This window comes from Cavia porcellus, unplaced genomic scaffold (genome assembly GCF_034190915.1).
Source record: "Cavia porcellus strain 051 isolate PalLab524CR breed Dunkin Hartley unplaced genomic scaffold, mCavPor4.1 scaffold_8, whole genome shotgun sequence".
NCBI classification, from domain to species: domain Eukaryota; kingdom Metazoa; phylum Chordata; class Mammalia; order Rodentia; family Caviidae; genus Cavia; species Cavia porcellus.
The window spans coordinates 53,792,001-53,808,794 of NW_026947491.1; positions in this window are offsets into that span (position 1 = coordinate 53,792,001).

Genomic DNA, 16,794 nt, shown 5'->3' on the forward strand with positions numbered 1-16,794 from the left:
GAGACCATACTCATAAGTGAAATAAATCAAACTCACATGTATAAATACCGAATAGTTTCCCTAGTGTAAGAAATGATAAGAATACATAAAAGTATGCGGTAATCATGATTCCCAATCATATTGGTTTGAAGCCATATAATGTTTTCACTCATTAACCACAATGGTTTTAACCTGGGTTGTTCGATTTTAGTATCTATGATAGCAATTTTGAAGAAAGCAACGTAACATAAAAGCTAGTGCTGATTTAATATCGTCTTGTTTTAAAGTCCCATCAAGCTGTGGTACATCTGTTTCCACTGCTTTTAACATGTTGTATTTTACTATATTTCACTATATGCTATAGTATAAACAAAATTCTTTATAGGCAAAGAGATAATAAAGAAACCTTTGTTTGTTTTCTATTTAAAAAAGAAGAAGGTGACACTCAGTCTTATCAAATATATTTGTTACTGAGGATGTTATTGACACTTTTGTCATTGGAAACACAAAGGAAGTTTTCTGAATTGTTGGAAGGAGAAAACAGCAAGCATATTGGAAAAGAAAATGGGGCTAGGAAAACAAGGGAGAATTTAAAATACAGCTTTAGTGGGCAATCATAATAAAATGAAGACAAGCTTTCACTCTGTTTTGCTCCATGTTGCAAATTAATAAGTAGTTCTCCCATTTTTTCTTATTTTCAAATGAGAGATGGTAAATTCAAATTTTGTACTTTTTGAAAACTTGATGTTTAGAGTGCTGAAGCTGACTCTTGTTCAGTTCTAGAAACTAATTTAATGAATTTCCACTTTCAGAGCTGTACTATATTTTTGTCTAAGGAAGTGAGATTTACAAATCTTTGCCATCAAGCTATTTTGTAATAATATAACTTTAATTTCTTACCCATTATAAGGAATATTCTATATGTTACTTACCAACATTATTTTTCTAGTTCTGAGATATTCTTTTTACTTCAAAATAATCTCTTTAATATTTTATAAATGTTTTATTGTATTATTTAAGAAGTAGATCTCAAAGACAAAGATAATATTTTTCTATTTGGGTGTGTTACAAAGTACAAGAATATGTATTCATCAAAAAATGTAATCATCATCTATACCAGCTGAAGCTGGTGTATTGTATCCAAAGTCTATAATAACTAAGTCATGAAGCTTATCAGTCTGTTGTAAATAAAAGAAAAAGAAAAGTATGACTTTTCTTGGATGAACTGTCTTGCACTAACTTGATAGCTTGAGGACATGTTAATGCATTAGGAGATGTCATAAATTTCCTCCCTTTGTTTACTCCCTTTGTAGATTCATTTTGTTGAAATTCATAGATAATTATTAAAGATCAGTTTAGTTCTAGTCATACAAATTTTCAACCCATCTGTATTAAATTTGAACAAAATAGTTGATGCAAGGTATAAATGATAATTATCATAAAATGAAATATTAGTAATGTTTTACCATTCATACTAGTAATATTCTTACTTTGAAAGATATAATGCTGATTTGTAAAACTAAGTTGTTTTGTTCTCATATTCACTTTTTCTCTGTTAGATTATTTTTCTACACATTTAGATAAAGTTTTAGACAGATTAACATATCATTCATATGTACACATGAAAAGAAGAACACAGAATTATTTGGATAAAGTTTTTCAAATGCAAGAAAAAAACATCTAAGTTTTCTTCTTGGAATAATGATTATAAGTATATCCTGGTATGAGAAATATAAAAAGTAAAAAATACATGAAAGCCATCATAAAATTTCCTCTTTAAAAATATGATAATTCTCAACAATGCTGATCTCTATGTTGCACAATTTCTTGATCAATATTCCTGATCACATCTCCTAGTAGAAATGATTATTCTTAATTTTAAATTATTATTTCCTTGTGTTTTCTACAATTTTACCAAATACTGACCCTAAACAGCTATTTTTTGTGTTATTTTGTAACTGGTTTCAGAAGAGAATTATGTTATTTTTTTCCGTAACTGTATTCTTTAAATCCTAACATTATATAATATTCATATACCAGTATACACATATGTTCCTCATTATAAGTAAATATATTAATTTATATATTCCCCTCTTGATGGACATCAGAAATTTTTATAGCATTTTGTTATTACAAATATATTCATCATAAAACATTTCTGTGTTTGTATCTTAGTTACTTTTCTTGTTGCTATTATCAAATGTTTAAATTTAAAGGAAGAGAGATTTATCTAGCTCTGTTTGTGGAGGTTTCATTTTAAATTTGGCTGGCTTCTAGCAGGGTGTTTCAGTTTTAGATTTAGATACAAATCATAATTTTTTGCTTAAAGGTCATATGTTAAGGTTTTCCAAGACAGATACCTATCAATGAATATCACATCTAGATTGATGCTGTCCAATGGAACTTTCTGAGGTGATATTGGTGTTCTCTGAATCTTAACTGTCCAGTGGACAGCTGCTGTGGTACACTATTAGACATATTTATTATTGGACTTTTGAAATGTATTAAATTTAGTACCTGCATTTTTCATTCCATATATAAGTAATTTAAAGTAGCTGGAAGTGTATGAAAATGTGTACTTAGACTCCATGAAAACTCTGAATATCTCTGAATAGTGAAATGTGTTCAAGATGTTGCCAGATAAATAAGAATCATTTTGTTTGTTGTTTCTGAGTTCTGATAATAATACTTGTATTCATCCCTGCCAAGAAAAGATTTGTTCTGAATACCTATGGAGCCAGGCATTAGAACTAGGTATCAATAATTATTAATACAATATCTTAGCTTTGTCTTAATGATTAGTTATTAGTGAAATGTTTATAGAATGGAAAGTTCTGATGATTTCAGTTTCTGTTTAATTGCAAAAACTTGCCTCGCACATTGTTGAACAATGTCATATATGATAACTAAACATTTATTTCTAATGTATTTTCCTTAACAGATTAGTGAAATGCAATATATTCCATTGCATCATAAATATGGTTTATTTTTTAAATGACTGGCTCTTCTAAGTTCTCATTCATTATTTAATTCATTCAATATTCAAATTATTCATTAATCATTTAATAATCAATTATTTTCTTAGCTTCTGGGAATAAGGTAATGAAAATTATAGCTGCTATTAATATTTCCACAGTGCATGGGACTCAGAAAAACTAAGATATGTTACTGTAGTAAAATGTGAAAGCTCCTGTGATGGAAATAAACACATGCTTTAATCATAGAACAAGAGCATATGACTAAATCATGGGCATTTATAAATAGTTACCAAAGGAACTAACACTTAAGCTACACTATGAAAAATGTGTAGGAATTTGATGAATAAAACAGAATTTTTATTATAATAAAGACAATATAAATATAAACTCAGAAATATGAACAATCCTGATGATCTGATGAATTATCTTATAAAAGAAGCTTATCAAAATAAAGTTTTTGTGACAAAATGATAAGGAAATGTAGAAGGAAATGTGAGGAGTGGAGGCTGTGTAGATAAAAAATGAACAGAGCATATTATTAACAAATACCATATCAATCATACTGAATGTTATTGAAATGTCAATGAATGCACTAAAACTGTTTTAGCAAATAGGTGATTTTATTACTTTAATTCCTTGAAAAACATGAAAATGGATAAATAACTGTTACATATATATATATATATATATATATATATATATATATATGGTATATTTTCAGCTTTAAAATAAGAAAGTACGATCAGATTTATAATAGTAAACCTTGATGACATTATTTCATGTAAAATAGGACAGACACAAAATTAAAAACACTGCTTTTCATATCTGTAAAATAACTGAGGTATTTACATTCATCAAAACAAATCATTAACTGATAGTTTAAGGGGCAAAGTGAAGGAGAAATGAGGAATTATGCAAAGTACGTTGCTTCAGTCTCTTGAAATGAAAAATTCTGGAGATCTACCATACAACATTGTGGCAAAACTTAGAACCATTGCATTGCACATTTGATACGGAGAAGATAATAGTTTTTAAAAGGGTGCAGCAAAAAATGGCATAAAGGGGGCTGGGGATTTAGCTCAGCGGCATGAACACCTGCCTTGCAAAATAGGAGTTTGTGAGTTCGATCCCCGGTACTGATAAAAAAGAAAAAGACAAAAAACAAAACAAAACAAAAATGCCATAAAAATGCTTCTTATAAAAATGCCAGTGAAAACCTTAGTGAGGTTCTTTTTACTATGAGTAATGTACATGAAGAAAGGTAATGCTATTCAATATTTTTATAAGACAGAATCTATTTCTTGCTCATGTCATTCATTAGTCTACCACAAATAAGATGAACTGATTGGAGGAACAATAGTTTCACTTCTGCTATGTTGAGCTTAAAATGCCTATCAAATGTTAATATACCATTGAAAATGCATGTCATCACTTTAAGAAAAAACAGTTTCTTCCAGAAAAATTTATACAAGGTCATTAAAATTCAACAATTTCCAATGCCATGTCTTAAAGAACCTATCTTCCACTTTTACATATAGGTTAAGACAAGGGCATGCCGTTTGGAAATGCCTTTTGATGGATTTGATAAAAAACTTTTCCCTTCTTAGAAGATGACACACAGTCCCACTTTGAATTAAAGTAACTGTTTGAGAATAATTTAAATTATGACAGTAGATGGGACTGTTTTTAAAGTAAGTTTATTGGCACAATTTAGATATACAAAGTGATCGTATTCATCACAGGGCATTTGTACTTGTATTTTGATTCTTCTTTTTTTTTTAACCATTCCCCTCCCATTGACTCCTTTTCCTCTTCATAATTACAAAAGCTTTGATCCATTTTATACTTTTCTCATTTTTTATTTTTCCTTCCTTTCTTCCCCCTTTTCCCCTCCCTAGTTCCTATTTCCATTTGAACAATTTCTTACTATTTCAAAATTTTTTCTGTATTTACAATTATAATTTCTCATACTAGAAAAACAATATTTCCACGTATGTGCCTGTTTTATTGCACTTAAGAATGTGGTCTCAAGGTACATCCATTTACCTAGAAATATTTTAAGTCTAACTGTTCCTCTTCTTGGTATCTTCACAAAAAAGCTAGAAGCATCATACCACAGCAATATACACACACTCATGTTTGTAACGGCAATGTTTGTAAAAGTTAAATGTAGGAAATAGTACCAATATTCATCCATCAACTTATGAATGGATAAAGTAGTATGTTATTTTTAATAATGGGCACTATTCTGCTACAAAGAAGGATAAACTTGAGGGAATGATTTAGCAACATTTCTTTCTATTTTGATGAAATAAGCCAAATGGAGAGCCTGACGCTCACTGAAAAACAGAGTAGAACGTGTCTTTTCTTTTGAATAGAATTTCAAAGGCCTAATCTACCTCCCTAACTTTCATTTATTGCAATTTGGTTTTATAGTTGAGGTTAAAAAAGAAAATACAGACAGTGGATTGGACGTAAACAATTTTATTACATTTTTTGTTTCGTTTATGTTTGCTTAACTAGTCTGCCTCCATTGTATTTCAGACTCACTGAATTTAAAGCAAGATTGTAGTAATATATTCTACCAAACAAACAAACAAAAAAAAACCATGAAGTGCTTCAGCAAACTCATAAGGGTACTAGCAAAGAAAAATTCTGTCCTATAAGTTAAGCAAGCAAAGAAGAGTTTGTGATAGGCTCAAAGAAACTCATGTCCCTCTATGGATGTCTGGATAAAGTATGGTATATGTAACCAATGGGATACTTTTCAGCTATAGAGAGAATAAAATCTTATCCTTTGCAGGACAATACACAGCACCTGAGATCATCATGTCATGCAAAATAAAGTTAAATATTTAATGAATTCTCATACGTGCAAAACTTTGCATATATAAATAAATGAATGAATAAAATAAAGAATATACAGGGTGGACTCTTGGAAACAGGGAATTGGATTAGGAAAAGAAAGAGTAAGTTGAACGATAAAAGGAGAATGTAAGTAAGCATGTGCTAATCTCCAAAATGAGCATCATTGGTTTTTAATTTAAATACATACAAATATAAAATCAATTTTAAAGATAAGTCATGTCCTATACACACTAGTTTATAACTATTTGGCTTCTTGTATTCAGATTTTTCTAAATATCACTCTGGTTAAAATAAATGTATACAACTGTCATATTGGAAAATTAGAAACAATAACTGAACTCAACTCTACTGAACCAAAAGATCAGAAAGTGTTTAAATATTCAGGTGAGCTTGTGCAAAAGTATAGAAAGATAACAAAAATATGGTGAATATGATTATACCCAGCCTGGTGTTTGCTTATTGACAATTATTCAAGTTAGATTCATATTCTCCAAGAGAGACTGGAGGGTAAGGTTTTTTTGTGTGATTGCATTTCAAAGGAATGCCTTTTATATTATTTGAGAGTGACATTCCTAAGATGGAAGAAGATCTTCTAAAAGGCAAAAGGAAAGGAATTAGTTTTAATTCCTCTAAAGTAAATAATCTGAGAAAAAGGAGATCACAGCACTACAGACAGGAAGCAGCTCATCTGGAGATTAGTCAGGTAGAGAAAATGCTAAGCCTGTCTTCTGAAGTGTCTAGTAACACAAACATCTTCTACTTACAGAGGAATTAAGTCCAAAAGTACATTGTAAACTGAAAATATTGTAAATTAAAAATGTGTTAAATATTCCTAGATTCCTGCTCATCATAGCTGAGCTCAGTCTACCTTAAATGTGTCGATGTACTTACAGTAGCTTACAGTTTGAGAAGTCATCTTGCATAAAGTCTTTTATAATAAAATTTTGAATATCTCATGTAATTTATTGACTACTATACTGAAAGTGAGATGTAGCATTATTGTATGGGCATATTTTTATATTACTGTAAGTTTTAAAGATGATTAAATAAAACAACCAAAAGCTGATGACTATCTGTACTTCAAATATTCAAGAAAAGAAAAGCAACATCTAGTACCTTATTGAATATTATTATTATTATTTGGACATAATCACATCTAACATGAAGGCATGCCATGGAAAAGTTAGTAAAATTGTAATGACACCATGGCGTTAAAGGTTAGGATTTTTAGAATTATAAGAAAGATGGAAGGGGTACGTACACACACACACACACACACACACACACACAGAGAGAGAGAGAGAGAGAGAGAGAGAGAGAGAGAGAGAGAGAGAGAGAGAGAGAGAGAGAGAGAGAGAGAGAGAGAGAGAGAGAGAGAGAGAGAGAGAGATACACACAGATGGAAAAAGCCAGTGAATACATACATTTAAAAAAATACAGTAAAAGACATATTGCCATTAAAATCTCTCAAAATAATGTCTCTCACTTCAAACACAATATCTTCTTTGAAACACTTCTGAAAGTCCTCTTTCGTGAGTATCTTTAGGAAGTATGTACAAGAAATACCATGGTTGCCCTTCAATAGAAAGGTGAATGTTGTAAATGTAGGATATGTTCTCATCCAAATTATTTACTGGGCCTGGAACCACATAGTTATGGTTCTTCCTCAAAGTCAAAATAATCATGAAAGGTAAAAGTGTTGGATTAATTCAGGACACTGAGGCAGTCACAACAGCTCCACTAAAGACAGTCCAGAAAGAGAATGTCCACAACCACTTTAGAAAGGTGGCAAAGATGATGGGACAAGTGTCTTTAAATTGAACAAGAATATTTTTAGTGGAATTAATGACAATGTACCTCTTAAAGTAATAAATTTCTTAGAATTTCAACATTGGCTGTAATTTTCAATCAAATTTCAAAAGTATATATATATATATATATATATATATATATATATATATGCATACACACACACACACACACACACACACACACTTGGGTTCTGTGTTTAACAAGAAGAAAATACTAATGTTACAGCTGTAGACATTACTTGTATAATGCAAGATTCTTTAAGTGGAAATTTTTTTAAAATTATATTTACAGAATAACACTAAAGAATTGCATGAAAATCTCCTCCACTTTAGGTCTTGTCAGTGCAATACCCAAAGGCTTATATATAAAGTTGGTGAAAGTCAGAACCTTGAATAGTAAGTCTACCTCAAAGAGCCAGGGAAATATTCTATTTCTTTTGAGAGCCATTCCATTTAGTTCTCTGTATTTATTTTTTAAATTTAACTTTTCAAATTGAGTAACCTCCCTCCTATAATAATTATTCTTAGCTTCTTAATATTTTTACAAATGCTGTTTATCCTAAACTAGTATTCAGTTTATATACAAGCAGCCCAATTTAAAATGATTCTGTTTTGATTCACACACATTACAATGCTGAGGAAGAGAGATTTACTGAATAGAAACCATTCTGTGAATTTTGAATTTTGGTCTTTTCCTGAAGAAAAAATGTGTGTTACAAAAGTCTCAGAATGCTCTCTGAAACTGAGCAGCAGCCACCAGTCTGCCATGCAATCATAAAATCAAATGACTGATATTCTGCAGTATACTGTTGACAGTTGTAAACATTCAATTACAAAATTACATGAGATGTATAACACTTTATTGAAAGTAGGCTTTGTTAATAAAAGTGTTCTGAGTACACTTAAGTTAGGCTAAGCTCTGGCGGTTAGTAAATTATATGGATTTAATAAATTTTCAACATAGCATCAATTTAGGATGAATTTATGAAAGATGAAAAGCATGACTACCAATATAACTTTCTAGTTCATTGAGATTATAGTGTAGCACTAAGGAATCAATATCGATCATATAGTGTAAGAATTACACAGAATACTCTGTCACCATTTATAGTAAATAGGTAAACAGGTATTGTGGTGAAAAAAAATCAATAAAACCTTAAAGAAGAAGTAAAATTGTCACTGATGAGGAATAATATAAAGAGAGGAAATAATAAAAGTCAATTATATATAACTCCTAGTAGTTTGCCTTTAAAATAATTTAACCAGAATTTTAACTGCATGAGAAATTAAAGTTAATGGGAGATTGTGGGCATGACATGGGCATAATTGATTGTTGACCAAAAAAAACTGATAGAAAAAGCTGAAATGTATATAGGTACGTATATAGCATATATTATATGTGCAAAGAGGAATATTTGGGGTTGATTGGAAAAATAATTATAAAATGAGGATGGCAACTGTTTCCGTATTAAAGAAAAAATGGCCATCCATGAAGTCCTATTGTATTGGAAGTGTCAAGTAGTTTAACACAACCATGGAGAGAAGATGCTCTTTGTCAGTAGAGTGTCAAAATAAGAACACATCCACATTATGCCTGTGTGATACTGCATCAAAAGGAATTATAGGCACAATTTTGATGTTGTTACATGCCTAATTTCAAAATTCTTTACAGAAAGTAATTTCTAATTTAAAAAAGCCATTTTAGGGGCTGGGGATCTGCTCAGCGGCATAAGCACCTGCCTTGCAAGTATGTGGTCATAAGTTCAATCTCCGGTACCGATAAAAAAGACAAAATAAAAATAAAAAGCCATTTTAAAATAAGAATAAAAACGAAGAGCCTGCAGACTGAGGATAATTTCTTACCCACAGCACTGAATTTTCAGAAAGCATGTTCTATATAGCATTGGAACAGCACAGAAGCAAAGCTGAAGCAGAAAGGTGAGGTAGTGTTTGGTGATGACATCACAGCTTTCACAATGAGAATACTCTCCGAAATGGATACATTTCTTTGAACACCTGCTTGGAAGAGGTGGTCCAAGGACAATTTTCACAGATGAGATCCCAAGGTTCAAGAAAGCAGTTGCGTGAAACATCAGCAACAACAGCGGGCAGCTTTTGGAGTGGGGCAGAGAGAAAGAGCCCAAGAGTCGCCTGTGTCTTTGTTGTACAATTTTCTTTCAAGTCCATGCTTGTTTTCCTGTGCTGAGTTACGGTCATATAGCTGTATCCCCCTGTGCGCCTGCACTGGAGAGCTAGGGTCACATCCTCAGGCGTCTTTAGACACCCTTGAGCTTTGAAGCAGTCTGAGAAGTTTCCCATTTTCCAGCCCCTCAAAGGTCAGTGGTACATAAATGTAACATTCTAGGTGTAACAGGGTACAAGGGCCTGTAGTTAAGAAATCAAGAACCATGTGGTTTTTGCAAAACCAATTTTTCATTTGAACAGTTTCATCCATAAGCAACATCAAAATCTGGCACATAACATTCACGATTTGGGCATATGTTGAGCAAGGGCTTCAACCTGGAGAGCTAGCTCTAGGGTCCTTGCCACTGGTCAGATGCTACTCCTAACAGCATCAGCCATCAGCTTTTGTAGTCAGACACTATTCCCAGAGATCAACCATTGCAATGCCTGGTGAAAGCAACTGGTAAGTCATTTCTCAATGAAAGGAGGGTATATGTTCAGCTTTCCAGCCATGCTCTTGTACAGCTCACAAGTCATGACCCGACAAAAGATGGTGTCCTATCTGTTATTCCTTAGCTATCCCAGCTGGCAGGCAGAGTGCCAGCCCCCTAAAGATGGCCCAGCTGTCTGTGTATACATGTAGGGGGCCTTCCTCATGCTTCAGAAACAATCACACTGTCCACAACTCTGAGCATTGGCTTGACCTTCCTGTTCTGGTTCCAAACCAGAGTACTTCTATAATGGGCTGGATAGCCCTTGTCCACTGTGGAGTTGGGTCGTAGCCGGACTCATCAGTATATCTGGCATGAGACAGAGGCCCCTCTTTCCTTTTTGTACAGGGACAATGGGCTTACAATGTAGCTTGTCCTCCTAGATGGGTTCCTAGACCATGTATAACATAAGTCTCAAAACTGCCAACAGGTCAGCCAAGAGAGAGGCCTGCTGTTGGAGGTATGTCCCCACAGAGTGTGACAGTGGGGGGCTATTCCACTCAGCTACTGGGACAGGTTTCCACATCTGTACCCAGCCCTCTCAGTCCTGTGATTCCTCACAGGCATGCACAGCAGTGTATAGCACTGCTATTTCTCAACCAGAGGAAACCAGAAAAATCGTGGCTTCTTTCCACAACTGCGAGAAAACCCAACAGGGTGCTTCTGTTCCTCTTGCTTTTGCCATAACCCCCAGCCAAATCCATAATCATCCACACTGACAGTTAGCATAAAGGGTACATTTGGGTCACTGACTTGCAGGGCTTGCATCCATGCCACAGGCCTCTTTCAGTTCTGAAAATCAGCTTCTGTTATGTCTGTCTAGTACTACATTGTACCCATTTTGTCACTGAATATAAAAGGCACAGCTGGGCAGCTAGTTGTGGTATGTCTGACAAAAATCTCACAAGCCTGCATATGCCTGTAGTTGACATACTGTCTGGCATCTGGTATTATCCAACCATATAACACCCAAGAATTTGACAGACAAATCAGCTCCCTGGACCTTGTTTTGTCCTTAGCCCATGCTAGCTCCCTTCAGACCGTGCATGGTAGCCTTTAAATCTACCAGGCATTCAGATATTAGCATAATGTCATGAACACAAAACAGTGACAAAACTGTGCCTTCGCCCAGGTGGCCAGGTCCTGGGCCACCAGGTCATGACACAAAGGTGGGCTATGCATCTAGACTTATGGCAACATTTGGAAGGTCCACTGCTGCCTCTCTGGGTGAAGGCAAATTTGTTCTGACTGCCAGGTCAGGTTGAGATTAGTGTCATTTGCCATGATCCGTCTGGCTTTTCCATATGTCATACTGAAGAGCTCTGAGCAGAGCCTATCATGCTGATTTTTCCAAGTTGCAAGACTGTGTAATCTCCTAATGGTCTCCTGGTAGTGTGCATTGCTTCACACACAAAACCTATGTGGTTTATGGGTGAGTCAGTGTGGGTGATGTGGATGGACCCAGACTCTGTTACGATGCAAATTTATAACTGGAATTTTCCGCATGGTATTGAACTAAGCACCACTCAGTATGTCCACCACCACTATGTATTCAGCAACCAGGGCAACACAAACATTATCTAGGCACAGGGGCAAGTGCCTGATACCTAAAGTCTCCTGGGCCCTCTAGATCTCAATGTGGTGATATCCATTTCCTCCTGTACATGCAGTAGTTCCTGTAAAACTTGCTGGGTTAATGTATTAGCATTGACTCAGATCTGGTATCCAGCATGTTAGTAACCTTGCACATTTTTGGGGGACCTGTAAATAGTTAATTTCACATGTAGTTTCAGGCCCCCTCAAACACCAAGTCCCAGCTACTTCAGCCTGTCTCCAGTTGGGGTCAAAGGAAGCCAGTGTAAATTCATACTGCTTTGGCCTTCTGGCCCTGGCCCATCAGCTAGTATTGCTGCTCAGGGCATACCTGCCTGTCAGCAACACATCTGAAGGTTGCCCTTCTAAAGTACCTGTGGTTAGGCCAGCCACGAACAAGTCTGTCCAGGTCTGGAACCACAAATGGACCTGCAGTCTGTCCTTGGGAGACTAGCACTGCTTGCCTGGGGCCCCTTCTTTTTCTTCTTTGCCAGTAAAGTCATTACAGATCCCACCTTACTTTGGCACTTCACTTCCTTATCTCCCAGCCTGGCCAAGGCATCTAGAGCATCATGGATTGGGTGATCTGTAAAGGGGGCTAGAAGAGTGGCCACTGACTTGAATGTGCCACCAGGACTATGCCTTCACGCATGCCACCAGCAGTTCCTAATTTGGTACTGCAGTGCAAAACCTTATGCTGAAATCCCATTTCATGTAGCACAGTTATCAAGTCTAGATAATGACTTGCTCTGGCAGGTCACCTGGATTCTCCAAAACCAGGTGAGCTGCTGCTATCAAACAATTTGTTACCTACTGATTACCTATTTCCAGACCATCCTTAGCACATTCTGCAGAACTCATCTCACTGGGGGAGTGCTAGCTATGCTGGCTATTTGGGACATATCCTGTGGATTTAACTGCATGTTATCAGCCCCATCATCCCACAGTCATAGCATCCACTCAGGCACTGCTTCACCCACTTCCTAATTGTTATGTGAGTTCCCTGGGTGTATATGTTCTGTACGTTGGGTGCAGGGTACAGGAGGTGGCCTCCTAGTCTTCCTCCATGGGCTAGGGTTTCTGCTACCTCCACTTTTTTCTTAATTGCTGGCCTACCATGCAAAATCCAGGGAATTTTCCCAGGAGGTTTCTCAGACATGAGGACTTAGGCTTCTGGAGACATTTCTGCAGTTAGAAGTGCTTCTCACATCTCAGAACATGAATTCTACAGTGGCCAGTCATTGTTCAAGGGCCTCCTCTATCTGCTGCAGCTACTTCACTTGCCACACAAGGCCACTGTCTCTAGATCTACACAGCAAAATATAGTGAAAAATAGTTAAGCTATTGACCCTGCAACTTCACAGTGAGAGAGAGGAATTTTTCTGTCTGTCACTTTCAAGGCTTACAAGACATCCCTGGTCTCCAAACAGACTGTTTCCCAATCCTCATGGGCTTTTCAAGCTGCCAAGGAGGTGGCTACATGTAGCCATGGCAAGCCAGGGTCATTTATCAGCCATTCCCCAGGGCTTCCCTTGACTTCAGGTGCTGTTTCCACAGTCTCCATGGGATCACTCATCTCAACGTCCTGCTGACTATACTAGCTGTGGGCTAGCCCAGGGGATCCAAGGGTGATTTTTGCAGTTGAGGTCCTGAGGTTAAAGGATGCATGTGTACAAACATCAGCAGCAACAGCAGGCAGCATGGAACAGAGCAGAGAGCAAGAGTGCAAGAGCCATCTGTTTCTTTATTGTATAATTCTTGTCTCGGTTATTAACTGATGTTTACATTCTTACGGAGTGCACATGCATGTTTCCCTGTGCTAAGCCATGTTCACATAATTGTATCCCACTGTGCACCTGTGCTAGACATGTGAGGTCACATCCTCAGGTGTCATTAGATGCCTCTGAGTGGTTCCCCACAGAACAACAGGAACAATATAGCAATTAACAATATTAATTCAAGTTTTAAAAGGTCAAAGTTTTTTGACAATATATGTGCAAGTTTTACACTATTTTTTTTTTTTGTCTTTTTCCTTTTTATCGGTACCAGGGATCGAATTCACGACTGTCTGCTTGCAAGGCAGGCGCTTATGCCGCTGAGCTAAATCCCCAGCCCCTAAGTTTTACACTATTGAGGAGTATGTTTAGCCACTGATTTCCATTGAGCTTCTTTTTTCATTACAACATTATTAAAATTTTTGAAAGTTAAGTAAAAGTAAACACATGAATATAAAAAATTTACTAATTTTATATCTATCTTAAAGATGATCCACAGACAGCATACTGTATTATGATACTCATGCTACAGTAACTCATTCATTATTTGGACAAGTTTGAAAACTATCTTGAAAACAGAAAATATGTTTAGCTCATATTTATATTTTTAATGCCTAATACAAAACCTAGCTAATCATAGACCACTGTGAAAGGCATAATATTTTATTATACAATTTAGTAAGTGAAAAATCTACTTGAATCTTCTCCAATAGTTACTATAAAAACTAAAAGGAAAAATAAGCACTTTAGACTATAAAATTTGCTGACTCAGTATTTATGTACCATATTTATGTTTTCCTGTGTGTATGTTTTTCTCTCAATTCAGTTTCATTACGCTTTGAAGATTAGATTCTACAAAAGGCACCTGAGAATTGTTTATGCTTAATTAGGAAAGCGCTTTTTGAATCTAGACTCTCACCTTCAAAATCACCTAATTTTTTTCAGAGGTGGATTTTGTAAAACACACCTGCGGATCTTATTAGTATCATTTTGCTGTTATCAATAATTACTTACATTAGTAAAGTAACATCAAGTAAACCTGTATGCAAACATTTTCAATTCCTTGAGCTTATCTCACTTCTACTAATTTTCTTCATTTTATGAATTTTCTAATGCTGCAAACACAATGACAATGTAAATTAGATGAAAGTAGGTTGCAGATTGTTTGGTGACTTGTATTTTCAACCCTTTATGGTCACAACTACAAACACATACTTAAGAGTTTTTCTTAACAAGACTTTTTCAAGGCCTCAGTATTTTTACTTCCTACCATCCTCAGGTCCTAGCTTCGAATTTCAATAGGAAAAATAAAACCTATGAAATGAAAAGGAAAATCAATCTTCTTTTATTTCGGAACAAATTAAATTCCCCCCTAAAGTAATGATTTTTACCTTAAAGCAGTGATAACTATCTTGTTGCTGTCAAGGTTCCTCACCTCCTTATCTCACAACAGTTAACCTTAATAATCTTCTCACTTTCAAACTCTTCCTGACTTAAGGCTCTTTAAGCACTTCTGTTAAGCTTGATCATTTATTTACACTTGGCCTGTAATGGAGTTAGTGTTACTCTGAAGCTTGTGAATGGATTCTGCTGAAATCAAGTTTGATGAGCTAGAACTACATTTTTTTCTTCTTTTAGTCATTAATACCTGTGTTAAATAGGTTTTCACCAAGTTTTTGTATCTTTCTCTAAGCAAAATGAAAAGATATTAAATTCTAGTTAATCTTTTCTTTGACCTTGTAACATTTGGCATCAGTGAATGAGTTCAAAAATATGCAAATAAAATAGTGAGATCACATAATGCCAAATGAAATATATATTTTTTTCAATGAAAAAAATTACATTTTTAGAATCTCAAGGGAAATTCTGTGCATAGACATTTTATCTACATGGGTAGTTCAATTGTTTGTACTAGTCTTCTGTAATATTCCTAGCCATTAAATAATAAAATTGCTTAAGTGCTTGAAATTTGTTACAGAATATATAATATTTTATAGGTAGTGATTTTTAATTATAATACTTGAAAATGACAAAAACTTCCATTTAAATGTGAAACTTTATTGTAATTATCACTAGTTTTATATAGGTGTAACTTATGTTTATCTTTATTTACAAAAATGACTATAATGCATGCCTGTACATGTATATTTACAAATCACTCAGTCATTTTGCTTTGAAAAAGCAATACCTTCTTCCTATTTTTTTTTTAATAACGAAAGTCCCTAAGCATAAGCTGCGCTGGCCCAATCAAATCAAATGAAAAGCAGTGTAACTGTCGTAAACTGATTGTTTTCCTCTAGATCGGTCTAGTTGTTGCTTACAAAGTTACCTTAGCACTGTAATGTCACAGTGACACTGAAAGCATGTACAATTAAATATAATGGATGCAATGTATGCTGAACAGGTAAATCAGGATTTTAAGTATTCCAAGTATCATTTTCATAACGATAAGAGTGAAGTAAGTAAAAAAAAAAAAAAAAGAAAACGAATTTAGTAAGGTAAAATATATATATATATATATATATATATATATATATATATATTTTTTTTTTTTTTTCCAGTATCACCATGGCTAATAAAAGTGAATACAGGAACTCTGGCTCAGATGTGCAGGTAGCAGGTTATATTCATAATAACCCCCGAAACAAGGGAAAGTAAACACAAAGAGAAACCAGAGAGAATTTCAAGAGTTATCAAACTCAAGGGCAAACCTGTACTTCTGCGTCAACTTATGCAGCAGATGCACAGCTGCTAGGTCCTTCTAGAAGCACCTGGGAAGCTCAATCCTCTTTGCTGATTTGTGTTTACTGGAAGTTCGTGAGCAAGGCCAAGAAGGAGCCACAGATCCAAGCTGAATACTTGCATTTAGCAGAAGCAAGAACCTTGATTTTTATGGTGCTGGGTATTGGAGCAGTGTTCTCTCTCTGCAACCTGCCACGAATGCCTGGGTACGGGTGATACTGCTGGACAAAATCGTGTTAGTGCACAGGTCCTTGAAAATGTCTGCATCACATTTCATGATGGGGTGGAAGATGGTCTCATAGATATCTATGCCTTCCTGCACACCCAGGAAAGATGGCTAAAAGAGCACCTGCAAAAACTGGAACTGAAATGC